We start from the raw sequence: 27,911 nt of genomic DNA, 5'->3' as shown, positions 1-27,911 counted from the left end.
TAACCTCTCTAGCACCTCTACTCTCTATTCTCACTGTCACAGGTGATACTGTCACATCTTATTATCATCTGCCGAGAGGATCACTACAATTTCCTTATGTGTTTTCCTAAGGTGTCCCCTTTTCCTTCTTGTATCCATCTTTTTTTTTTTATTTTAATTACAGAAAAGAGGAAAGGAATAAGATTTTATATAAACCTATCCTGTGCTAGGTACTGTGATAAGTTCTTTACATATACTATCTCATTTGATCCTCAAAAAACCACTTTGCAAGGTAAGTGACATTTTTATTTCCATTTTACAGTTAAGGAAACTGAGGCAAACAGAGGTAAAGTGTCTTGTCTGAAATAACTAAAAAGTGTATGAGGCCAGATTTGAATACAGATCTTGCTGATTGTTCTGAGTGTTCTGAGTGTCTCAAGTGTTCTCTTCACTGACATACTTCTAACTGACACACTAATATTTCTTATATATAGATTATTCTTATATTAGTTTTGGGAGGGCAAAAGGAGGGAAAGGAGCCCTATTACTTAATTAATATGAGGAATTCCTAGTGATGCATTCCTTCCACCACTATGGCCACATTGCCTCTCCTTATATCACTTTCCTTTGAAAAATCTTCGGGGTTCTCTATTATCTACTGAATAATTTTCAAACTTTCAATGATTAACATTCAAGTGTCTTCATGATCTATTACCATGCTACTTTTCTAACCTTATATAATCCTCTTCACCATCATAAACTCTATAGTCTTCCTTTGTACATGTTCTGTGTTTTCTACCCCACCCCACCATCTTTGCCACATTTTTCCTTATTCCTAGAAATTCTTTCTTCAATCTTAACATTTTAAGGTTTGCAAAACATTTTACAAATATTATTTATTTTATCCTCAAAATGATGTGCTTGTTCTTCAATTGTTTCAATCATATCCAACTCTTTGTGACCCCATTTGTAATATTCCTAGCAAAGATGCAAGAGTAGTTGACCATTGCCTTCCCCAACTCATTTTACAAATTAGGAAACTGAGGCAGACAGGGTTAAATGACTTGAATTACATAGTAAATGTCTGAGGCTGGATTTGAACTTGGGAAACGAGTTTTTCTGATTCTAAGGCTGACACTCCATCCACTGCTCTACCTAGATGCCCATAGGTGCTATTATTATCCCCATTTTATGAAAGAAAAAACTAAAGCAAGCACAGGTGGTAATTTTCCTGGAGTCATACAGCTACTGTTTAAGATAAAATTTGAATTCAGAATTGGAACTCCAGGCCCAGCTGCTCTATCCACTTCACCAGTTAGCTGTCTTACATAGTATTCTATGGGGGTAATGAGCATTTAATAAATTTTTGTTTCATTGAATTGAATACAGATTTGGCATTTAAGAAAACTAGTTCCCAAAGAGATAGAGTGAATGCTAATGGTAAAACTGAACTTAGTGACTCCTAGCCTCAGGCCCTTTGAACTAGAGAGTACTGACCAAAAATATTATCTGAAAACTTATCCAAGCTTCTGTTCCCCTAATTTCCAGGTCTCAGTGTCCAATACCACCAACTACAACAGCTAGTTACAAATGTAATTATGTTTTCAAAAATATATGTTAATTTAACAGAATCAAATTACATGGGACAGATGCTGGGACAAGCACAAAGATTACTGAGCTAGTAAGAGTTTGCTACCTCAGTCTTCCACTAAAACATGGCCTTTTTTCCCTTGTGAATAATGGAAAAAATGGAAGTCCTTGGTTATTTATTTAGTATATAACATTATTTTAGATTCAGTGGAACTGTATAATTTTATGGAATATGGAGTAATAGAAATGCTGACCTTCTCTGTTTACAAGCCAAGAAAAAACTAGAAATACATGTATTTTCAGATACTTTTCGTTTGGGGATGGGAGAATATATGTCATTATGTGTAGAGTAGCTAGATGGCACAGTGGCTAGATCATTAGGCCTGGAGTTAGGAAGATTCATCTTCCTGAGTACAAATCTGTCCTCCAACACTTAATAGGCTTGTGAGTCTGAGCAAGTCACTCTACCCTGTTTGCCTCAGTTTCCTCAGCTGTCAAATGAGCTAGAATGACAAACTTCTCTAGGCTCTTTGCCAAGAAAACCCCAAATGTTGTGATAAACAGAACTGAAAATAATTGAACAGCAAGAATATTTGTGAAATATTGTATGATAGCAAGAAGGAAGATATATTCAAGTCAGGTGCAGAAAAAATGCAATAAAAAACATTTGGCTTCTACCTTCCAGATAGTTTACCTTGATTATGTCCCCAAACATCATATAGTGAGTGGAGTATTAGACTGGGGTCACTAAGAAAAGGGGTTGAATCATGTCTCAGATACTTACCAGTTGTGTGATCCTGACCAAGTCCTTTAATGTCTCTGTGCCTTAGTTTCCACATCTGTAAAATAGAAATCAAAATATTTGTACTACCCCCTTTGTACTGCTTATTGTGAGGAAAATGCTCTGGAGAGTGTCACAGGATATCAAAAAGATGAGCTATTATTGGAGATGATTATAATACCTACCTCATGGAGTTGTTGCAAGGGCTTTGGCAAACATGAAGGCATTATATAAATGTCAACTATTATTATTATCATAATGATGGTGCTGATGATGCTATGATTGGGTCTGTTTCTTCATCTCTAAATTTATCTGCCTTCCCTGGATTCCTATAAAAATACTGTTAAAAAATGTAAAGGGTATGTGTGTGTTTCCCCTATGAACTACTAACCCAATTTGGAAAGGACCAGACATGCTATTTCATTTATTCCATAACAAAAAATGGAATTCTCTATACAACTTACCTTAAAAATGATTATCTTGCATATTTCCAGTCACAGAAATTTTTGACAAAGAAATCTATTGTATTATGGGAAAGCTTTCATTGCTTATAAGATTGGTATCACTATTCCCCCCCCCCCCCTTAAATGGAGTTTAACTTTCTCTCTCTGCCACTTCTACCCACTGCTCCTCATTTCACCTTCTTGTGCCAGTCAGAATAAAACATGTTCCTCTTACACACTTCCTGTCTGTATATTTGAAGATAGCTATCATCCCCAATCCCAACACCTTTCCTCTCTACTCTAAAAAATTCTAATTCTTGTTCTCATTGTAAATAAAGACCATATATAGGTCAATGCCTATAACAGGGAAATTCAATTAGAAAAATCCTTAATTAGCATCAACAAGCAAGTCTTCATTGAGCACCTGTGATGCTCTCAGCCCTATGCTCAATGTTGTGTGGGAAATAAGGGAAGTCATTATAGCAGAGTGAAAACAATTAGCATGCAATGTAACATGGAGTCATGGCACGAACTCAACAATCAGCAACAAAAGTTTAGAAAGGAGTGAATCATTCTAGAACGGAAAAATCAGGGAAAGCTTCATGGAAGCAGGGGATTAGGATTACATTAGAATTTGAAAACAAAAGAAAAAAGGAATGGTGAAAAGAAAGAAGGAAGGAAAAATGAAGGGAGAAAAGGAGGAAGGAAGGAAGGAAGGAAGGAGGGAAGGAAGGAAGGAAGGAAGGAAGGAAGGAAGGAAGGAAGGAAGGAAGGAAGGAAGGAAGGAAGGGAGGGAAAGGGAAGGAAGATGGAAGGACAGAAGGGAGGAAGGAAGGAAAGGAGGAAGGGAAAGAGGAAGAAGGAGAAAGAAAGAGAGAGGGAGAGAGGGAGGAATAAAGGAAGGAAAAGAGAGAGTAAAGGAGGAATGAAAAAGTGAGAGAGGGAGGGAGGGAAGGATGAAAAATCATTTAGTTTACAATTTGCCAGATACTTTGCTATGTACTTTAAAAATATCACCTTGTTTTATCCCTACAAAAATATTTATTATTTTATCCTATTTTATATGTGAGAGAAGTCAAATGACATAACACTGAAACCATCTTTGACTCCAGATTGAGCTCTCTAACTAGTCATGGTCTACTTTAGGTATCTGGTGAAGAAAAGGGAGAATGAAACAGGGATAACATATCGAAGTGGCCTGAACACTGGATTTAGAGTCCAAAAGTCTAGATTTCATAGCTACCTAGCTCTGCCATTTGGTTGTTGTAGACCTTTATATAAGTCACTACAGCTATTTATCATCCTCAGCCAGAGAACAGGAATAAATACTCATTTCCACTTCACAGAATTGTTATCAGGAAATTTCCAAACACTAATATACTATAAAAATGTGAGTTATTCTGTTTACTTCTATTTGGGGAGATTACATTGAGTAGTTTTAAACTATCTGTTGTGTCATATGAACATTATGTTATTTAAACCTTTACCCCATGATAAAACTGAAAAATTCTTATTGAAATTTAAATATATAATTTTTTATCAATGTAGGCTTGTCACTATATCAAAGGCCAAAAAGTTTATTTCAAACAAAGACTTTAGCATCTTCCTCTTTCCCTTTGGAGTTCTTGCTCAATTTTCTTTTATATGTTATTTATGTTCTCATTTAATTATATTGTAAAATGCTTGAGTAAAGCAACTAACTTTGTAACCTGAGGATTCAGCAAGAAATTGAATATAGTTTGATTTAATGAATAATAAATTATTAATAATTACAAAAGATAAGTATTATGTATTATACAATAATATATCATCAGTGTATAATATAATTATAATGATATAATAATCAGTGCTTTTAGAATTTACAAAGTGCTTTACAAATATTATTTTATTTAATCCCTATAATAGTCCTGGGAAGTAAAAGGTATTATTATCTTCATTTTATGAATCAATTTATGGATGGATGGATGGATGAATGAATGATGAAGCAATTGTATTAAGTTACTAAGTGTACTAAGTGAACTGAATGCTGGTAACAAATACATAAAAGTCAGGTCTTACTGACTAGGAGTTGTACTGCTGATGGGGGAAACAATATACTTAGGGGAGTGGATGGCAGAGAAGAGCACTGTGGTCCAGAAAGTTAATGGAATCATCAGGGAAGCCATAGAGGGGTAGAATAACACAACCCTTCCAAGAATAATAGCAGACTTGATTTGATCAATAAGTTCAGAACTGATCTGGGGAGGAGAAGAGTAGAAAGAAGAAGGGAAAATAGGACTGATGAGAAGATGACCTGAGAATAAAGAATAAAGGGAAGTATGGCTAGAATTCACTGGAAATAATAGATTAGAAGAGGCTCTCTCCCTTCAGGGAATGCTTGCTATACATTAGGAGAACTGAAGTACAATGAATTATTTGTTTTGGAGAAATGTGGGGGATGTGGGTCGAGGGATGGATAGGGATATGTGTTTATGTATATATCTATACACACAGACCCACATTATTTATACTTATATGTATATATATATATATACATATATATATATATACATATATGTATATTGGAACATATACAGATAGAAAAATGAATGGTGAGATACAAAGAACTGTCAACTAAAATTAGAACAAAAAATTGGTTGTGAGACATGACTCTATTTCTTACTATTTGTAATCCTGGGCAAGTCATTTGACCTCTGTGAGTGATTTTAAATTCACAATTATATGTATACAAAGGTATCATCTTCATTGCCTAGAACATTCCTATTTGCATACTTAATGGAAAATTTTAATTTATCAGTAGAATTTCATTAAAAACAGGAAATACATAACATGTTTACCATCAACTTTCAGGTACTTGGCGTCCCTGGTGAATCCAGCCTTCTGCCTCTATTTTCTTCACTTCCAAATGTGTAAATGTCACCTTCTTGCAGGCCTGGAATAATGATGATTGGTCCCGATGTAATATTACTTTACATCTGATCATTTCAAAATACCATGAGCAAAACAATTCACAGCACTTTGGGAAAGGGGGGTCTCAGAGTCTGGTTGGTTCCCTCTTACTTTTTAAATTAAAGCTTACTCTCCATCTTTAGAAGTTTGAGAGCAGAGTCTGCCTGATTTCCTGTCAGGGACTTAATATAACATATTCATCCCAGTCAAGAGCCAGAACCAAATAATGCCTAATGTGGAGTCCAAACTCCAGAATTCTATTGTTTTGATTACATCACCCTTCTACTTACAAATTTTCAATAAGTAATCATGGCCGGCTGAATTAAATAGAATCCACTTACCTTAGCATTTTAAATCCTCCACAATCTCTCAACCCATCTTTTTAGACATGACTTTCATGTGATCTTCATTTCAAGAAATCCAGAATGCTAGAAGACTTCTATTTTCATTTTGTCACCTTCCATTTTCATGCTTTGTCCCCTCTTCTTTCCCCGTTATTTTGTTGCCTAATGAGATCCTTCCCTTCATACATGCTCCTAGTCAATCATTATATTTTCTATTAATCTTTCCCTAATTTCCATGTCTCTTCTGAACTGAAAATTATCTTTCTTTCCATTGATTTTTAAAGCACTTTTCTGGGTCTCTATTTTGTCCCTATCATATACTTCCTTCTACTAAATTTATTTGAATATGTATTTTCCCCCTAAACTAATGGAGAAACTTCTTAATAAAAATTATGCCCTTTTTTGCATTTCATACATTCTCTTGAAAACAGTAGTGGCTTAATAATTTTTCAAACTGAATTTTGTGATTTGGAATTTAAAGTCTAGTTGTCTGTAGAGACTTTGGGGATAACAGTCTTTTCAGTAGGTCAAGATGCTAACCTCTCTGGTATTGTTCCACATAAACACAATCTGGGAAAAGACAAGGTCAGAACAACATTTTTTGACTATGGATGGAGGTAACCTGCATAATCAAGATAAAGTGTTAAAGAAGCATTTCAAGCTTTTGTAAATAATTTGATAACAGATGGCCCTGACATTGAGTTGTATGATGGGGGAGGGGGGTTAAAAGAAATCAAACAACAAAACAAAAATTTACTTAGATTTGGAATCAGGAAATTGGAGTTCAGAGAATTATGGACTGTCTGTTGTGACTGGGACCTTAGAAATAATCAAATCCAAAAGTGAATTGGAAAATGTTTAACAAGCAGATTTCTGGTTATAGACACTTTTTGATTAATTTTGTATTATTAAAATTTTTATCATCATTTTCTTAAGTCTAGGCAATCAAAAACAGTAAGTTAAATCCTGATTTATAGTATTTGCCAATTTCTGAGATATAAATACCCCACACATTGAAAATTTAATAATTGATTCTCAAGTGCTGGTTCAAATTAGCTCTACTTCATCTCCAATAAATACCAATAAATTAATTGCAGTTCTGGTATCTCACAGCTGGTGACCTTAGTTAAATTAGTTGATCCTCTGACTATTTCTACAAAGGCAATTGGATGGCATTATTGCGAAGGTTCCTTCAAGTCCCAATGTGCACTGAAGTCTGATGTTACATGGCCTATAATCCTTTGCAGCTTTAACATTATAAATTGTGATACCTTCTAGCAATAGCATTCTATATTCTTTCCTTAAATTCTTGATTCTAATGGTTCTTCTAATTCTAATTCTCTTCTAAGGTTCCTTACAGCTTTAAAATTTTAGAGAAAATTAAGGAAAATAAGAAAGATATGATAGGATTAGAGAAGGCAAAATGTTTTCCCAGGAAAAGAAAAGAATAGTGAGTATAAAATACATGTCACCAAGCTTAACTCCAATTCCTAGGAAAGTTATAGAGAGTCTTGTGCTACTTACCATTTTATCAGTAACTTGGGCAAAGGCATAGATGCTGGACTGATCAGTTTTCAGATAATACAAAGCTAATGCACCAGATGATAGAGTCAAGATCACCACTGGACTGAATCTAATTAAGTGTAATTCAATAGACATAAATATTAAATCTTACAAGTGGGCACAAAATTATCCATTTCAGACATATAAGATGGAGCGAGACATGGTTACACAACAATTGTACTAAAACAGATCTGAGTAAGCTATGAATCCGATATGATTCATCAGTGTGATATCACAACCAACACAACTAATTCTCCATTGAGAGAGATGTCTTCCTGAAAGAGGAAGGTGATAGACTCATTATTGTCTCAGCTTGAAGAAGGACCTCTATAAGCTACAAAAATGGTTCTCAAAGTATGGTTTGTAGCCTCATGGCAGTCCATAAGACACTCTCATGGAATCATTCAAAGTCAAAACTCTATTCATAACTATTCTGAGACATTATTTGTCTATTAAAATGTTTCTCCCTCTTCCAAATTCATACCTTTATAAGGCCAAGTTCAGTTCACATATTTCAACTGAAACAAGATGTTGCAACAGATTGAATGCTGAAGCAGATATGAGAAGCCATCTGTCTTCTATTAGGCCAGACATTTACACAAATACATAAAACAATGCCGTGCTTTTCACACTTTTTTTGTTTTGGAAAACATAGACAATTTCATTCAAATGTTATTTGTGTTAATATATAATAAGTTAATTATTTTATTTTAATTATATTTATACATATTTTTTAAAATATCAGTTTTAATATCCAATGTACTAAATATTAATAGATATAACTCACATAAGCCAAAGCTCTTTTGGGTTCTTAATCATTTTAAAGTCTTTAGAAGGGTCATGAAACCAAAAAGTTTGAAAATTATTGAGCTAAAGAGTGATCTTAAGAAGATAACCAGGACAGTGAAGGGTCTCTATTCCATAGCACATAAGGATAAGATGGAGGAAATGGGCATGATCATATCAGGAGTGGAGTGGGAATGAGGGTGGGGGAGATATGGAAGCCACAAGTATTTGAAGGACCATCTTATGGAGGGGGGAAAGATTTATTCTATTTGACCCCAGGAGGTAGACAAAGGAACAAAGGGATCAAATATAGTGTTGATGTCAAGAAAAAACATCCAAATGATTAAAACTTTCAAAGTAGAATGTGCTTCCTTGAGGATAGCAAGTCTCCACTTTTTGTAGGCCTTCAAACAAACAAGATGATCATTTATCCAATATGTTACAATGAGGAATCCTTTCATGTTTGGATTGAACAAAATGGACCTTGAGATCCCTCCCAACTCTCAAACCATATGATCCTGTGATTTCTAAGACTCAATATTTTTACTGTTTGGTGAGAAGTGGGGAGCAGATATCAGCCCTCTAAATATGTTGAGCTGGTAGGAAACATCTCCGGCAGAATTCTAGAGAAAGGATAATTTTGTGCTATGGATACTCCCTCAAGAGCTAACTTTATCTCTGAGGTCAGACGAAAGATAAAGGAAAGTATTCTTTCCCCAAAAAATGCATTCTTTCACCATCCTTCAGAGAGGAAATGAATGTCAAATGCAGGCTCTCATCATCACATACTTGAACAACTACAGTATTAGGTGACCTCCCTATGTTCATTCTTTTCTTCTGCTATCTCTGTCCTATCTTTCTTGCTCAATCTGTGATCTTCTGATACTTTACTCATCCTGTCCCTTCTCTATTCCCTAACCTTCCAGAGATATTTCCCCCAGACTAAAATTCAATTTCTAATGCTAGCATTTGAATCCTTCCATAATCTGGCTCTTCTTCACCCTCAAGCTGCTCCTCCTGCTGTTCTTCACCAGAAATTTTCTTCTTAATAGCAGAGAACATGACGCCCATATTCTCACCTTTGTATATTTGCTCATCTGGATTCTTCAAAATAGTGATCTCTCTTTCTTATTTGACAAAACAAATCTTTCCCATATATCAGTGTAAAAAATAATTCCCCACTTTCTCCATGGACCCTCCTCTGGCCAAGTTATAGGATTACTCAAATAGTTCTAAGAGCCTGGATTGGCTACTTATTAGCTGTCACATTAAGCAAATTATTTAACCTCTCTAGGAGCCTCCGTTGCTTTCTCCATCAGAGATATTCAACTCAAAGGGACCCGGGAGGACCACTAGTCCAACATTTTTATTTTACAGATAAGGAAACTGAGGGCTAGAGAAACTGTCAAGTCAACAATTCACTTGACTTGAGGTGAGGAAACTGAGGACCAGGGAAGTTAAGGGATTCTAAATCATTCTAAGGAGATCTCTCTTACCTGAGCTCCTAAAATATTTAATATCTCTATCCCTCATTTGAGCTGCATATGTTCTCAGAGTGTTAATTAATTTTATGTCTCTAATAATACTAACATAAAACTTCATTTCTGTAACACTTTAATGCCTGCAAAATACTGTAAGCTCTACAGGTAGACAGTATAAGCTTTACTATTCACATATTCTAAATAAGAAGTCTAATTATAAGAAAGATAAACAGATTGTCCCAGATCAAATGGACTTTAAGCAATTGGAATTCAAATGAAGTTTTTTTCTGATCCCAAACCCAGTGTTCTTTCCAGGGAGTACTTAAGGTCACATGATGAGCTAAAGCCCTTTTCCCTCTTTCAGTCCTAGTTTCTTCATCTATAAAATGGGAATAGTACTTCTTGCACAATTCCAGTCTCTTAAGCTCTCTATATCTTAAAATATTCAACTGTAAAATGAGGGGATGTTGTACTCAGTGGCTTTAAGTGATTTTGTCACACACTTCTTTTATAAATCATAAAGATCTTTATGAATGTGACCAATGGGGATAACTATTATTGTTGTTATTAGGATTGTTGTTATTTTGTATCTACTTCAAGACCTAGCTTTGTCTTAAACATGTAGTAGGAACTCGAACTCTGAGTAGTTCTAAAATCTGGGTGTAAGTTCTACCTTGACCACTAATTAGCTGTGACACCAGGCAATTATATAACCTCTTCTCCATTCAATGGAGATAATGATACTTGAACTACTTAGGACTCAGACTTATTGTGAGGATCAAATGAAATAATGTGTGTAAATACTTTGTATCCATAAATGTGGGTAACTTTCATCATCATCACCATCACCACCATCATCATTATAACAATTATCATTATTATTATTGGGTTCCCCCATTTTGCTGGTTCTTACAATTAAACATGAAGAATTGTTCAGTTATATTGTTCAGTTAAATTCATCTTTTTCTTTGGTGAGCATCCTCTTTAGGTTGTGACTAGGAGCCACTGTACTAGACTGTTTAGATATCTGCCCAAGCCAAGAGAGACCCTATATAATGTCTAATTTTTTTAACATGTCTCACTCATCTCTCACTATTTCTGGCTCCCTCCCAGGTACCACCTTTGATTAAGTCTGCAATCAGTGAGAAAACCACAGGAAGCCACAAGTCCTCTTCTTCCAAACAAGTTTGAACCTCTTCTTATTTTGACCCCCAGGGTAGCTAGTGAGGGAAAATCGGTAGCATCCACAGCTGGATCCCCTGTAAGTGGAAGAGACACAGTTAGGATGACATTGAAAACATCCTCTAACAGTATACACAGGCAACATGAGCCAAGTGACTAATCACAGGGGAGGCTACTCCAGACACATGGATTCCTGAGTGTTTGTACTTTTAATACTTTTCTCTTTAGCCTCTCCTAATCCTCTGGTCAATTCAGGAGGGGGATTTGCCAAGGACTAAAAAGTAATGGACAGAAACTTAAGACTTTAGAAATGTACTGCTCTCCATCAAAAAGAAAAGCAAACTTTGGAAGTGAATATCTCATAAGGAAGATCATGTCTGATAATAGAATTTTGATTTCTAGATCATGGACTTAGAACTAGGAATGATGGGCTCATGTCCAGGGATACAGGGCAATTGATAAATAATGGTAAAAATAAATTTTGTCTGAGGTCTTGCCTATCTAAGCAAAAGAACTTTAAAGTTAAAAGAGAAAGGAAAAAAGCATTATTAAGTACCTATATGTGTCACCATTCTAAGCACTTAACATATTTTTTTTTCCTTAATCTTCAGAACTACAGTAGGAGGTAGGTGCTATTAGTGTTGATTTTTTTATAGTTGAGGTAACAGGAAGACAGAGACTAAGTGATCTGTCCAGGTGACGCAGCTATTAAGTGTAATGGGCTGAAGCTCCAGTTGATGCACTGAGGTCCCAAGCACATGAGGCTAAATAGTAATTGGACTATACTCTATTAATATATATGCTTGGAGAAAGAATACCCCCACCCACTCCTTGTGCAAGTCCTGATGTGTTGTATAGGAAATAACAATTTTGGTGGGTGGAGGCAGAGGGGCAGGAAGAGAGGCGGGGAGAGAAGGCTGGCTGGTTTCTGGTCTGGCTGGCTTCTTGACTCAGCTGCACACATTGCGATCATGAACCCCCCCCCTTCACCTCTGATCCCCCTTCACCTCTGATCCTTCTTCACCTCTACTGAGAATAAAGACTGAAGATTTTCCCTTAACCTGAATTCCTGACTCCAGCTGATTTTAAAATACGCAGTCATCACAATTAAGCATTTGAGATTTCAACCCAGGCTGCCTTGTGGCAGCATTGTGCTCTGTACAATGTATATCCTTCACTTAAATGGAATGGGGAGATAGAATATTGCTACAACAGTCATCCATTTGATTTCATTTCCATATTTCTGAGAGTAGCTGTGGAGAAACCAAAAATTTTACAAGGCAAAATCTAAGAAACAGAAACAAAAATTTTGACTTTAAATGTCTCACATAAACTCACGAAATACAGACAACAAAAAACTGATCCCATCTGAAGCAGTCTCATCCACTGAGACTTGGATAACTAAAATATAGTTTTGGAAAGATACAGCTTATTCTTAATGGGCATGACAAGTAAGATAGTGATAGAAGGAGGGAGAAGCAGAGTATCATTATATATTGAGAACATATACCCATTTGAGGTCATCAAGAAATAAGATGTAAAAAGGAAAAATGGTGGACTGAATTTGGTTAAAAATCAGCAGAGGTAGCAATAGAAGAAAAAATTGTCATCAGGGTATACTATAGAGTACTTGAATAGGAAAAAAAAATTGATGAAGAATTTTGTAAAAATTTCACCAACCTGGCATGATAGAGTAGTGATAGGGAAATTCAATTATCTCTGTAATTATTGAAGATCTCTGGGTAAAAAGGCAAAAAAGCCAACGATGTCTAATTTCATCCTCCAAAGAGTAGAAGAGCCAAACAGGAGAACTGCTATTAGACTATTAGAGACCCATTTTTTTTTTTCACCAATAAAGATACTGGGATAGAAATGATGCAATTTTTTTTAGGGAAATGAATATTCCATTTTAGAATTTGCTCTTAAGGGGAAGAAATCCAAGAATAATCTGAGATGAATGCTAAATTTGAAATGAACAAATTTCAAAGGCTTCATAGAAAGTATAGGTGGGATATACAATCTATGACTACCAGAGAAGTCAACTCAAGAAAGAGGGAATGCTCACAGGAATGAACTTTTGATGACAAAGATAAATAATTCAAATAAGGGAGGAATTGAAGGCATAAACATGGATTTGCAGAAAAGTCATCAACAAACTTAGATTTTTAACATATATAAATATAAGATTGAGTCCTGGATCAGTTATAAATGTATTATTGAAATGACCATGAATGAACTGTTTAGAAAAGAGACTAGTCATCCTAAAAAGTCAGTATGACTTTTTCAAGAACTGGATTTATGATAACAAAGATAGGTTTAGGGTTGGCAACACCATGAGAAATAATTGAGCTTACTTCTTGATTTTGTAATAGAGAAAATTGAGCCTCCAGATGTCATGTGACTCACAAGAGTACATAGATAATAGGTGACAAAGCCAGGATTTGAATGAAATCTCTGTTTCATTTGTGATACAATCATTTTTTTTTCAGTTGTGTCCAACTCTTCATGACCCAGTTTGGAGTTTTCTTAGCAGAGATATTTGAGTGGTTTGCTATTTTCTTCTCCTGCTCATTTCACAGATGAGGAAACTGAAGCAAACAAGGTTAAGAAACTTGCCCAAGGTCACCCAGCCAGTAAATTACGAAGCTGGAATTGAACTCAGACATATGAGTCTTCCTAGTACTAGGACTGTCACTTCATCTACTACACTACCTCCCTGCCAATCCAGACCTATTTTTTTTTTTGACATTTCCACAAATCAAATGTACTTTTTAAAGTGGAAAATTTGATTGATATCCCCACTCATAACATTCAAAATAAGGTGTTTTAATTCCTGAAAGCAATTCCCAAATATGAAGTTTAGAATTGTTTTGACCAATGCCAGTACAGAATGTCAGTATCTCAGAAATTTAGAAATGGAAAAAAGAAGGAAATAAACATTTACTTAATACCTACTATGTCCCAACAACTATTGTGCTAACTGATTTATAAATATTATCACATTTGATTTTTACAGTAATTCTATGAGATAGGTACTGTTGTGATCGCCATTTTACAGTTGAGAAAATAAAAAGTTGTCACTTGTCCAGTTTAGACCTCAAAAGAATCTCTTCTATAACTTCCCCAATAAGTTTTCATCTAGTCCTTGTTTGAAATCTTCCATTAATGGAGAACTTACTACCTCCTTCTAAAACCTAGCATTTATGTATTTTAAGATTTGGAAACCAGTTTACAAATATTATCTCATTTAATCTTCACAACAACCCGGAAGATAAGTCCTATTATTACCCTGATTTTTACAAAAGATACACTGCATCAAATCTAAATGATTTGTCCAAGATCACACAGTTTTAAATGCCTGAAATCATTGTAAGGGGGAAACTTGTTGACACTATTTGCTGATTAAGTAAGGAAAAAATCTAGGTCTGAAAGTTATCTTTGACATTCACTACTTGTGTGGCCATAGGGAAATCACTTAACCTCTCTGAGTCACAATTTCCCACTCTATAAAATAGATATAATAGTAATTCTTGTATTACCTACTTCTCAGCGTTCTCATGAGTAAATCTTATTTGTAAACTTTTAAGCACTATATAAGTGTAAGATAATTTTTATTATTTTCATGTTGGCTACATTGAATAATAACAATAGTTGAAATTTACATGTCTAATTAAAATTTCCAAATTCTTTTACATATTTGATTTGAAGAGGACTTCACTAATACCTAAGATTTCTGATTGGATTGCTAAAATCTCAGTCTGGGATCTTTTAGTCATACCTCAAATTTATGCCTACTATCAAATCTTACATCAAGAAGAATTCTGCTTAAAATAACATATTTTTATCAGAAATTTCCATCTTCAAGTGGTTTTCCTATTTTCTTTGATTAGCAGAGCTCTTGGAATAAACCCTCCAGTCCTGATGGCTTTGGGCTTTGATTACCACTCAATCTCATTCTCTTAAATTTCCATCAAAAATATTATATTAATCCCCCTCTAGTTTGTAATTATTACATTGAAGCATTTTCTCTATGAAAGGTTAGTCCAGCTTTCACCTAAGGACCATTTGGGCTAAATTTGTTCAGGGGACATTTTTTATCCCCTATGTTACTAGCTTATCATAGGCAACATGAATCTAGAAATCCAAAGTATTATTATTTGTCAATCACTTGTTAAAATTTCAAGGAAGCACAGAATAAGAGACATTGGAAACAAAATGGTAAAATTGGAAGGTTCTTAGAACACAGCATATTATACTATAGAACATAATGTGCTAGAGCTGGAAGGTAACCTTATAACACCTATGATCTTTGAATACAGAATGTTGAAAATCTTTAGAATCAAAAATAGAGAACAGGATATAGATCTATTCCTCCCTTATTTCACAGTCAAGGGAAAAAAATCTTAGGTAGGGAAATTCAGGAAACTAGTAAAGAGCAAAAAAGAAAAAGAACTCAATTAATTCCCAGGAAACAAAGGAATGACAAACATTAAGCAATTAGTGAATATGGCATAAACATATGAGACTCAGTCTTATGGAGAGGATTTTAAATGCATCGAAGAGCATTATTGCAAAGTAAATATTTATGTATAAATTTATATTTATTAGTAAATTTTTTTTTAAAACAGTGATATGATGCAATTTTTAATATCACAAGAGAGCTAATTGGTATAATAAACAGACTTACTTGATACAGGATAAAAGTGTCCTGGCAACCCTACTGAAGTCTGGTTTTCCTCTCTAAAAATGAAGATGATAATAATGATACTACTTTTTTTTTTAATGCAAAAAAGCCTGGGTGCTCATCTATAAAACAGGTCTAATTGTAGCATCTGAGCAACTAGAGGGCATCATAGTGCATAGAATGCTGGGCTGGAGTCAGGAAAATCTGAGATCAAATACAACCTTAGATACTTACTAGTCATGTGACCCTGATCAGTTTCCTCATCTGTAAAATGAGCTAGTTCCAAATCCATGTCTTTAAATGATTAAAATTAGATTCATATTCAGTTGGATAAATTATCTTAACCTTTAGAATTTAAGTGACTTTCCAAGGTTCCTCAGTCTTGGGTCATTGATCTGAGTAAATACAGGATTGGGTATGTTTAGACATTTTTTTTTTTCAAAAGACAAGTTGTTTATTAAAGATTGTCCTGATCTCCAACATAAAAAAGAGAAAACTCACACCCACTGAGTCACCTTACTTGCTTAAATTCAAAATCAATTAATCAGTAAACAAACATTTATTGAGCATTCTACTAAGATTTGTGAATACAAACAAAAAGCAAAGCAAGGAGTGTGCCTTCATAAAGCTTGTTAGTGGTAGAGTCAGGACTTTCCTCATTTCCCAAAACCCCATTGTTGAACTGGTGAGGGAGGCAGAAGAGACTATAAAAATCATTATGGAAAGAAAGAAGGAACTGAGGGAGAAAATTTCAAGTGACATAAAATAGCAATAATAATAATAGTTTACATTTTTATTGAGCATTAAATAAAATTGACATTAAATTTCATTGGTATCAGACAGAAATTCTTAACCTGAGAAATATGAACTTGTTTTAGATAGATAGATATACAGACAGACAGACAGAAAGATAACCATATAGATAACTATGTTAGTACAATTAATGTCCTTTGCATTTTATTTATATGTATATAATATATGTATGTTTATTTATACATATATATGTATTTTATATTTAAAAATTGATTTTGAAAAGGGATCCTTAGGCTTCACCAGACTGACTGCTAAAGGGAGTTCAGACTGCAAAAAAAGGTTTACCCAGGTGTAGAGAGTTCCCACTGGGAAATTCCTATTATTAATTCAGATCAACACCTTCTTTACAACTTATACTCTCAGAGAGTTGTTCATACCCATGAGAGATCATGTACCTTGTTCGGGGCCACCCAGTCAACATAAAACAAGTGCTGGACATGAGTCCTGGCTTTCCCAACTCAAAATGAGCTCCTTATCCTCTGTACCAGAGGGATCAAACAGGCAGCCTATATGAGCTACAACATTTCTGGGTGCCTTCACCCCAGATTAAAATATAACTATGAAACATTTAAAAAACAAATTAGTAAAAATGACTTTATAAACACGTATGGTTTTCCAAGTCATTTTTATGTATGTATTTAATGGCCCTCATTTCCAATTGAGTTTGACATGACTATACTACAATTTGCTGCCCCTTAGTAGTACTTTTTAACTTTTTTTTTTTTTTTATTGATGATAGGTAACACATCACTTCAATGTTTGAAAGATACTTACAAATATTATCTCATATTATCCTTACAACAACCCTTTGAAGTAGGTGATATTATTATTTCGATTTTGCAAATGGGGCAAATGAGGCTAAGAAGTTAAATAATTTGCTCAAGAGTCATATATCTAGTAAGCATCTAAGGTCAGATTAGTACTCAGGTATACCTGACTACAGGGTAGTCATCTACCATGCCAGTGCTTTCCGCATAATAAGATAGCATAATCATACGATCAATTTCATTTTTTATTGATAAATTAAGATTGAAAAACTAAGTATATTTTTCATTGAATCAAAAATACTTAGGAGGAATAATATCAAAAGATGTCTAGGCCCTTGTGTAACATGTTTCATATTTTTTTTCAAGCAAATATAGGGAAAAGTGATTTCTCTCTCTTGTATCTGGGAGCATTAAATTTTTATTTTTAATTTTTTTTGAGGCAATGGGTTTAAGTGACTTGGTCAATGTTACATAGCTAGTAAGTGTCTGAGACCAGATTTGAACTCAGGCACTCCTTACACCAGGGGTAGTATTCTATCTTCTGAGCCACTCAGCTGCCTCTTTCATTTTAAAACAAATAAGTAATTTCTGAGTTGAGAGAGTCAAATCCCAATGTTAATGAAGGACCATTTCATTGTGAAATGGATCATAGAATGTTAAAAGAGAATTGAGAAATTTTCAAAACTGGCATTTAAATAACTCTTGGAAATATACTAAGTGCTCTATACCCATTACTTCATTTGTTTCTTCTAGCAAAGTATAAAGTTGGCATTATTATCATACTCATTTATAGATTACAAAACTAAGACTGAGAGAGAACTGACTTACTTATGGTCACACAGACAATGTCCCAGAGATGAGATCTGAAAATAAATTTTCCTATTTTCAAATTCATCACTTTTTCTGCTATTTCTTAAGTTAGTTTAGGTCCATATTATACAGGACTTTGAAAGCAAGACTAAGGATGGTTGGCTTTGTTCCTGTGGACAGTGAGTTACCACTGGAAAATTTTGAGATAAATAGAGAAATGGAATTGGACAAATATTGGGGATAGGAGATTAAAAATGATGAGGATATAAATTAAGCTATGACTAATGGAAACTAACAAAAGCCAATGACTATGAGAGAATATATAAATAATAGGAACTAAAAATGGGTTTTATCTTAGTAGCAACAGAAAAGAAAGAAGATTCAGAAATAATGTTGTAGTTTTCCGATGTTTACCCTTCCTGACTTCTGTGTCTTACAAGCACCATCTCCTTGAGGATATTATCTCTTCCCTAGATTTTTGGAATGATGTTCTGTCCATGTGTTCCTTCTATCTGTAGGATTTTTCTTAATCTCCTTTACTGTATCACTATCCACATGACTTCCTGTAGGAGAGATTGTACTACAAGTCTGAGCTGAGTCCTCTTTCTTCTTCTCTCTTACTTCTTTAGTGATTTCATCAACTCTCATGAGTTCCATTATCTCTTACTGCTGACTCCCAGGTGTAAATATCCAACCCTAATCTCTTTCCTGAGCTTCAGTCCTACATCATCAAGTGACTATGTAACTTTTCAAATGGGAAATTCTGTAGACATTTTAAACTCAATGTGTTCAAAACAGAATTTGGTATCTTTGCCCATAAGATTGTTAGTCTTCTTAATTTTCTTATTTTTGTTGAGAATACCACCATCATTTCATTCATACAGGTCCTCAAACTCTAAGCTACCCTGATCTTCTCACACTTTCACTCTTCATCTCTAGTCATTTCCTAAATCTTGTCTGTTTATCCTCCACATTTCTCAATTTTGTAACCTTCTCTCTATGCATTGCCACCAACTTAATTCATATCTTCATTACTTCTTGCTTGGACTATTGAAAAATATTACTAATTTGTATCCTTTCTCCAGTTCCTTCCCTCTCCTATCTACCATTCACTCAGCAGCAAAAATGGTGTTCTTACAATATAGTTGTGAACATGTCATTCACATGTAGAACATGTTGAATACAAACTCCTCTGTTTTGTATCAAGTCTGTGCTCCAATCTTTCTAGAATGACTTCCCAAGGTTACTTTTCCTTCATCCAATCTACAATGTTGCCACACTAGCCTGTATTCTATTAGCCATTTTCCATATTTAAGAGTGCTGAGCCTGGAGTCAGGAAGACCTGTTCAAATTCAGTCTCAGATCTTTACTAGCTATGTGGTCCTGGACAAGTTACTCTATTTGTTTCAATTCTTCAACTGGAAAACAATAAATTAAGAATAATAATAAACAACTATCATGCAGAATTGTACAAACCAAATAAGATAATATTCATAAAGTGCTTAGAAAAGTGCCTGACATATAATAGGTATTTAATAAATGCTAGCAGCTCTGAAAATTACATGACTACATGGTTACTATTACCCACTACCAGCATCATTCCTACTAGGTAATTTAATGCAGCCTCTGAGTTATTCTGACTCTAGTTGTATTGCCATAACAAGTCATTTATCTTTTATGAGTCACAATTTCCTCATCTATAAGTTCCTTTCAATTTTAAAACTTGGTAAATGCATTCCTCAACCAAGGACTTCATGAATAGTCAAAAAAAAAAAAAAAAGAACCTGAAATTGTTACAGAGAGATCTTTGGGCTGGGTTCTTATAAGGGCTTTTTTCTCTTGAATAGATGGATAACCTTGAGTAAATGATTTCTTTCCTTTGAAATTGAGTTTTTACACCTGAAAAATTGGGAGGTTAGACTAAATGATCACTGATATTTTCCATCTCCATTTTTGTGATGTATCATTCCATGAAATACACATAAGTTGTATATGATGCTGTCTTCCTTACTATAAAAAATCCCAGATAAGCACTATTTTTTTGAGGATCTGCTTTAATAAAACTCAAATATGTAGATAATTAAAAGTTAACTGAATACTCAATTATTTCTCTAAAATTTTTTGTTAAATATTAAAAAATACATCTTGAGGAAGGTATTTGAATGTTAACAAACCAAGGGTATTGTCTTTGGAGGAAAAGAAATGAATATATATTCATGACTTTCATATTTCATAGATAAATAAAATGCCATATTTTTAAAAATGCTAGCAGCTGTTGCTGCTGTTACTACTGCTACTATTATCACCACCATCACCATCATCACTCTATTGTTTCTACTACTACTACTACTACGTCCACTACTCTAGATAATGCTGCTGTTCCTCTTCCTCTTTTTCATCCTCATCATTCTCCTCCTCCTCCTTCTCCTACTATTACTATTACTACTACTATTATCTCCACTACCACCACAACTACATGTTATTCCCTACCTTCAAGCTTTCATAATTTTTCTCCCATATTTTGAATGCATCTTTGACTCGTGTCTAATTGCAAGAAATCTTATTTTCTTTCAAGATTCAAATCTAGTTCCACTACCTTTTTTATAATACATAATTATATATATATATATATGTATATATATATATATATATACACATACATATTTTCCCCTTATATCCTCTGCCCACTCCCTCTCTGGTGATTGTAGCCTCTTCCCAAATTACTATTTCATTTATTTTGTGTATATTTTATATTTACTTGTGCCTGTTGTTTTGTATCAGTAGGAGTACTGATTTATCCTGCTTCAATTACTAACTATGTGATCTTGGACAGGTGTAAATGAGGTACTCAGGGAGGACTAACACCTCTAGCATGAGGGCTTATTGTGCCCTATTTAGGAATGCTCATGCATGTTTCGTGTCTACTTTTCACCAACTCTCACCTGTGGCTCCAAGAAACTGTAGAATGCGCATGCACAGCAATAAAACATTTCAGCAGATGGGATAAATCAAATTGATGATAACCAATGGGTCTCAAACCAATTGGTGAGTCAGAGGAATATTTCCCCCAAGCATGTGAAGACTTTTCCCAGTGGGATGGATAGATGAGAACAATTTGTTTCAATGGCCAAGGTGCTTGAAGATGGCTTAAGATGCCTCTATTTCATGGAGAAACTCACTTCAGTGGCAGGTGCAGTCTTTCATGCCCCTTCAAACCACACCACATTGGAAGTTCCCAGCTTGATCCAAGTGTTAGTTTCTCCTATAATATAGGAGAAAGCCCTGAATTCAGAGTCCTAGATTTAAAAGCTCACCATTGCTTCCCATCTTTTAAGCTTTGGATACACAGCCTCTTTGCTATACTGTTTCCTCAGTTGTGAATTAAAAAGGCTAGATGATGTGACCTTTTTAGGTCCCTTCCAACTATATATCCCATGTTCCTAATATTCCTATTTCTATTGACTCCTATCTCTATGGGACTATTAGCAGAGTCACAGTTTATTTCTTTTAGGATATGGTAGCCATACTCTATCCTCTATCACTCCAAGCCCATGTGTATTGAAGCATCAGAAATATTTCTAGTTTGAAAACAACTGTGGTACTTGGAGGACCATTTTCAAAACTTTAGGGACAAATCTTGTCCATTAACCAAGAGTTTCTACATTTATAATCCATATATAATAGAATGCTCATTTGGAATGAATGCTGTTTCCTGAAATAGGAAGACTGGGGATGAAAAATGGGCAATTTCATCAGCTTCAACTAATTAAAGAAATACTCTCAAGACAGCAACTTTCAAATTTAAAAATATGTATTCTTCCCCTGTGTATCTCCTAGTATTGTGGATCACTGAAATGGAAAGAATCTTCACAATCAATTATTTTATTTCACCTCTAAGTCTCTTTGTAAGATTTTTGCATTTCATCCATCTAATGCAATGGACAAGTACATATGTGGGACTAAATGGAAAGGTTCCTATCTTGGGAGACTAGCTGGCATTTAACTTGCTCTTAAATGTTGGCAAAGCACATATTTCATTTGATCTTCATGGTGACCCTGTGAAGCAGGTATCATTATTATTCTTATTTTACAGATAAGGAAACTGAGGCTGGGAGAGGTTAAGTAATTATTCCAGAGTCATACAGCTAAGAACAAGGGAAGTGGATTTTAATTTTACAGCTTTCTGGCCCAGCTTATAGCCTTATGCTGCCACTGTTGTCCTTAGTGATTCAACTCATTTGTCTGAATCTCTAGTTGCTTCATTGGATGAGATGATCACAAAAGAGGCCTCATATTACTTCAGAGAGACATTGGAGGGAAATGAAGAATAAGACTTGTTCATTTAATTTAAAAAATTGTCTCATCAGCATGTTTAATAACTCAAAGTATTTCTTTAGCTGTAATATTATTTTTTGTTTGTACCATCTATAAATAAAAAAGGAATTATGACCCCAAAAATGAGAATAATAAAGTTGCTCCATTTTATAGGTCATGTTTGAACTGGTGGGCAAACATAACTTCTTTTTTTCTTTTTTGGACTTGGTCTTGGACTAGATAATGTATGAAGTCCTCTTTGAGTCAGTTAACATTTCTTAGTTCTCGCATATTTGAAAGATGCACAATTCAATTAATTTTTGCTCACTTCAACACTTTTCTATCCTTTGAGGAAGATACAAAGTTCAAATAAGACAAAATCTATAGTCATCCATTAGGGAGGAGGATATAGCACAAATGCAAATAATCATAATATAGAACAATATAGAATAATGAATAATAATGATAGGATAATAAGAAACACTGGAGAATGGATGAACAACTTGTGGTATATGACTGTTATAGAAAGAAATGGCAAAGGAGAAAATTTCAGAAAAATCTGGGAAGACTTATAAGAGCTGATGCAAAGTGAGATGACCAGAACCAAGACGTTTCTTTTTGTTGTTTGTCCTTTGTTCTTGAAGAGGACCATGACATCAGGGAGATGATGCCATGACATGCAAGTGAATTGGATTTAAGTGATTGAGGCTGGGCAAGGTCCCTCCAGAGACATCTAAGTCCAATGGCCAGATATAGATCAGGATGACTAGAGATGGCCCTAGATGCAGTGGGAAACCTTGATCTTTTCAAGCTAAAGTCTTCAACAGGTCCCAGTTTCACTGAAGCCAGATCCATTAAGGGCAATATTGTAATTATAAACAACTGTGATTTAGCTACTGATGATAAACGCAATGATTCAAGTTAATTCCAAAGGGCTCACAATGAAAAATTCTAAGCATTTTTGGCAATTTCTTTATTTTTCTTGCTTTCCTTTGCGACATAACTAATAAGGAAAATATTCCTTGCTTTCTCAAAAGGTGAGACATTGATGGAAAGAGAGAATTTGCAATATAAAACAATAATTTTAAAACTTTTGAAAAAAGAACCTTGAGTTTGGACTCAAAAGACCTGAGTTCATAGCTCACTTGCTATTTATATAAATTTAAATTTCTTAAATTCTCTATGCTTCAGTTTCTTCATCAATCAATCTACAAGCATTTATTAAATAATTGTTATATTCAAGACATCATGCTAAACACTGAAATTCAAAGAAAGATAAAATCAAGTGTTAATCTTCTAACTGGAAACTCAACATGTAAATAAATATAAAGAGAATTTTAAAATTAATGGGTGAATTAAGCTAATCTCTAAAACCATTGACAATTCTTCATCTCATGGTTCTTATGCTCCATTCCTCTCTCCCTCCTTTTTCCTTGAAGTTTTCTTCTGATGTATATTGACAAGGTTCTAATCCTTACTTATGAGAACTTGCTTAGGAGTAAATAAATGATTCACTCTTTTCTTTTCTCTCTCTATAGATGTTCTATCTCTGAAGAAAGTATATGGTTCTCCTTAGAACAGTGGACAATTTAGTGTACGGTACAGAGGTTTAGTACTCAACTGGGAGACAGCATTGGTGAGTCATTTGATGCTTTTCCTCAAATCTTAAGCACAATTTTTGAGCTATGTTACTGGAAAAACTCACTTCTGTAAGTTAGATCTCTGCTCAGAAATAGGGGTTCCAAATAGGATGCAAAAAAAATACATCTTGAAAGACCTGGTATACAAATGAAATATGTCAATAAAACTATATTTAAGTGTGTATAAACACATCTTCCAGTGAATGCTGTTGCAAAGTGAACTTTTATCAAGTGAATAAATCATCCCTTGATCTATTGCTGTTTTTTTTTTAATAAGAATGTACTTTCTGTGATTCATCTGTTGATTTTCTTAAAGGTGGGTGTCTTCCTAATTCATTCTGCATGGTATGCATCTGAAGTTGCTTAGTCCTTCTCAGTATTATTAATTTGTCAGTCAATAAATATTTTATTGTGTCTACTATGTGCTTACTTTGTGCTAACTATGTATGTACCAGGCACTATGCTAAGCACTGGAAATACAAAGAAAGTCAAAAAGGAAGAATGGGGCAAGGGAGGGTGGGAATGGACAATTTCATTAGCTTCAACTAATTAAAAAAAATACTCTCACAGCAGCAACCTTCAAATTTCAAAATATGTATTCTTCCCCTGTGTTTTTACCAGTATTGTGGATCACTGAAATGGAAAGAATCTTCACAATCAATTATTTTATTTCACCTCTGAGTCTCTTTGTAAAATATTTTACATTTCATTCATCTAATGCAATGGACAAGTACATATGTGTGACCAAATGGAAAGATTCCTTATGTTAGGAGACTAGCTGGCATTTAACCAGTTCTTAAATGTTGGTCAAGCATATATTTCAGTTGATCCTCATGGTAACCCTTTTTTTTTTTTAAAGTCAAATCCTATTCTAAAAGATCCACTGTCTAATGGACAAGACAGAATGCAAACAACTATGTACAAACAAACTATATACAGGAGATAATCACTGGAAGGTAATGGCATTAAAAGGGATTGGTAAAGGCTTCTGGAAGAAGCTTTAATTTTATCTGAGAGTTGAACAAAGTCAGGAGACCAGAAATCAGAGATGAAGAGAATTCCAGGCAATGAGGACATTCAGTGAAAATGCACAGGGTCAAGAGATAGAAGGTCTTAGGTGATGGTCAGCAAAGGGGTTGGTATCATTAGAACTTAGGGAACTTAGGTAGAGAAAAAATAATGAGAAAGGCAATACAGATTTTGATTATACCAGATATTAGGCTGGCCTTTAATAGACAGTTGCAACCCCTATCACCAAAGAGAATAATAAACTTATTTCCATGACCTATATTATTGTCTTTCAATTTTGCCTTCAAATCTGTTGGCTTTTGAGTTTCACTCACCATTGACCAGAAATGGATTGATTGGGTTCATTTTAAGATATCATACTTCTTTTTTTCATATCCACATTCTATATATGTGTGTGTGTTGTATTTTTGAAAGGTTGATTCATTATTGACTTATACTTTAATTTATAAACAATAATAACACTATAAACTGACATAAACAACAACAAAAAAGCCTATAGAAAATGAGGAATAATCATAAATTCACCAAATTTCAAGGTCTTTCAGCATAGGGAATGTTATTTTCATTTTTGTTTTTGAATTCTTGGTGTCCATCTTTAACATCTGTCCCAGCTGTACATACTGAAGGATGAGCTCCATAGAAGAAGTTCCAAACTTTTTGTACCATGGATCTCTCTAATAGCATAGGGAAGCCTAAATGCATCTTCTTGTGGCCTATATGAATAAGTGAAGGGAATGCTGAAGTTTAGTTTGAGGTCAAGTAATTTGGTTTGTTTGCCTCAATTTCTTTATTTGTAAAATGTAGATAAAAATAGCACCTACCTTACAGGGCTATTATGAAGATCAAATGAAATAAAAATTAAGACAAATTAAATATAGATAATAAGTACAAACACATAGTACAGTGCTTGGCACATAGTAGATGCTATATAAATGTTAGTTATTACTATTAGTATTACAAAGAGAGGCATCTGGAGAGCAAGAATTGCACAGAATAGACAGGAGTAGATATGTTGGAAACTGTCTTTAACAAGAGTGTTAAAGACAACTCCCAAATCGCTAAGATCACAAATACATTTGAAAATATAGTTTGTACATTAAAAATACTACTAGAAAATCATACAGTATATTTTAGCAAAAAAGAAAAAAAATGGATTTCCATTTAGTTAGAAGAAATGTATGCTAACCAAAAAGCTACAAACTTTCATCAACATTAAGGAAGGAAAGAATGAAAGAAGGAAGGAAGGAAGGAAGGAAGGAAGGAAGGAAGGAAGGAAGGAAGGAAGGAAGGAAGGAAGAGTGAGAGAGGGAGGGAGGGAGGGAAGGAAAAAGGAAGAGAGGAAGGGAGGAAGGGAGAAAGGAGATTCTTTTCATTTTCTCTTTTTCTTTTTTCTTTTCTGTGTTTCTGCTTTCTGGCTCATAGAATCTGAAATTCTTGGCCTAAAGTTAGTCATATGGATTCAGTTGTGTTGATCAGAACACTTAGTGTCTGTGCCCAGGCCAGTGGCTAACATTAGATCAGTAGAGTGGTTCACACAGCCAGGGGCATGGAGAAGCATGTTCACTCCGTTTGAAGCCGGCCCTGGTTTCTAATGAAAAATATAATGAAGTGACTTGCCTGCACATTCTTGAAAAATGGCATCTCAAGCTCTCTCTTGCAAAACAAGAGATTTCAATGATTCGGGTAGTAGGAAGTCAACTACTGATGAGAGAATCAGTGCCTAGAGCACTTTGTGAACAACTGCTTGGCTTTTTCAAGGTTTTTAGGTCTTAGGGTAAGTCTGGCTTGTGAAAGTGAGCGAGACACTCAAATTTGAAGAGAAAAAATACCTAACAGACATGAGAAGCAAGTAGTTGGTTTCATTTTCTGCTGAGAGTAGAAATAAGACTTGACCACCAAGCTGTCTTCATTCTTTCTAGTCTTTGCCATTTCACATTGGAATTTCTGATTTTAATTCTGTAATTCACACTTGGTTCATTTTTTTGACAGCAGCTTTATTGTCTTTATAAAAATAGTGGGGTACTGCCATAGTTAAAGAATTATATTTTGTTCAGTTTTGGTGTTTCTATTGCATTCCCAAATAAACTAGTTCCTAAATGGAGATCACTCTGGTTCCTACTACTGTAGTCCAAAAAAGAATTTACACCATAGTAAAATGCTTGATTAATCCTATTCAAGGGGAGGGGCACTAAAGTTGGAGATTAAAGCAATTAGGAACTATAATCAGTTATTAACAAACTAATAGGTAGATAGGTAGTCCAATGGACAAAGTTGTCCAAAACTAGAGTCAGGAAGACCTGTGTTCAAATTTACTCACACTTATTAACTGTTATTTTTTTTATTAACTGGTTAATATTATAATTGCTTTTAATCAACCAATTATTAATTAATTAAATTGAAATTTTAACTGGGTAAGCCATTTAATCTCTATTTGTCTCAATTTCCCCATCTATAAAAATGGAATAATAATAGCATTTACCTTCCTGAATTGTTATGAGGATCAAATGAGATAATGTTTATAAAGCACTTAGCACAGTTCTTAGCACATAACACTGTACAAATGTTGTCATTGTTATCATTTTTATTATTATTGGTAATAATGATAATAAAAAATATCCAGGGGAACTTAGCTACTGCCCAAATGAGTGCTGGGTTGGATATATAGAAATGCTTTGCAAACCTTAAATTATTATTATTATTATTATTAATTATATGAATTTGATAAAACTATCAACAAAAATAACTTTTGAACTTAT

At 34.3% G+C, this 27,911-nt stretch overlaps 1 long non-coding RNA gene across 1 annotated transcript in view; it reads left to right on the top strand.

Annotated features, from left to right (window-relative positions):
* Nucleotides 1-27,911, top strand: part of LOC116422633 — an 879,518-nt gene that overhangs the window by 493,204 nt on the left and 358,403 nt on the right. The window contains exon 2 of the long non-coding RNA XR_004233255.1: nucleotides 24,025-24,122. This is a non-coding gene — a long non-coding RNA (uncharacterized LOC116422633). The remainder of the gene's footprint in view (nucleotides 1-24,024; nucleotides 24,123-27,911) is intronic.

This window comes from Sarcophilus harrisii, chromosome 3, assembly GCF_902635505.1.
Source record: "Sarcophilus harrisii chromosome 3, mSarHar1.11, whole genome shotgun sequence".
Classification (NCBI taxonomy): domain Eukaryota; kingdom Metazoa; phylum Chordata; class Mammalia; order Dasyuromorphia; family Dasyuridae; genus Sarcophilus; species Sarcophilus harrisii.
Note: the sequence above shows the minus strand (reverse complement) of the source record. Positions and strands in the feature narration are given on the sequence as shown.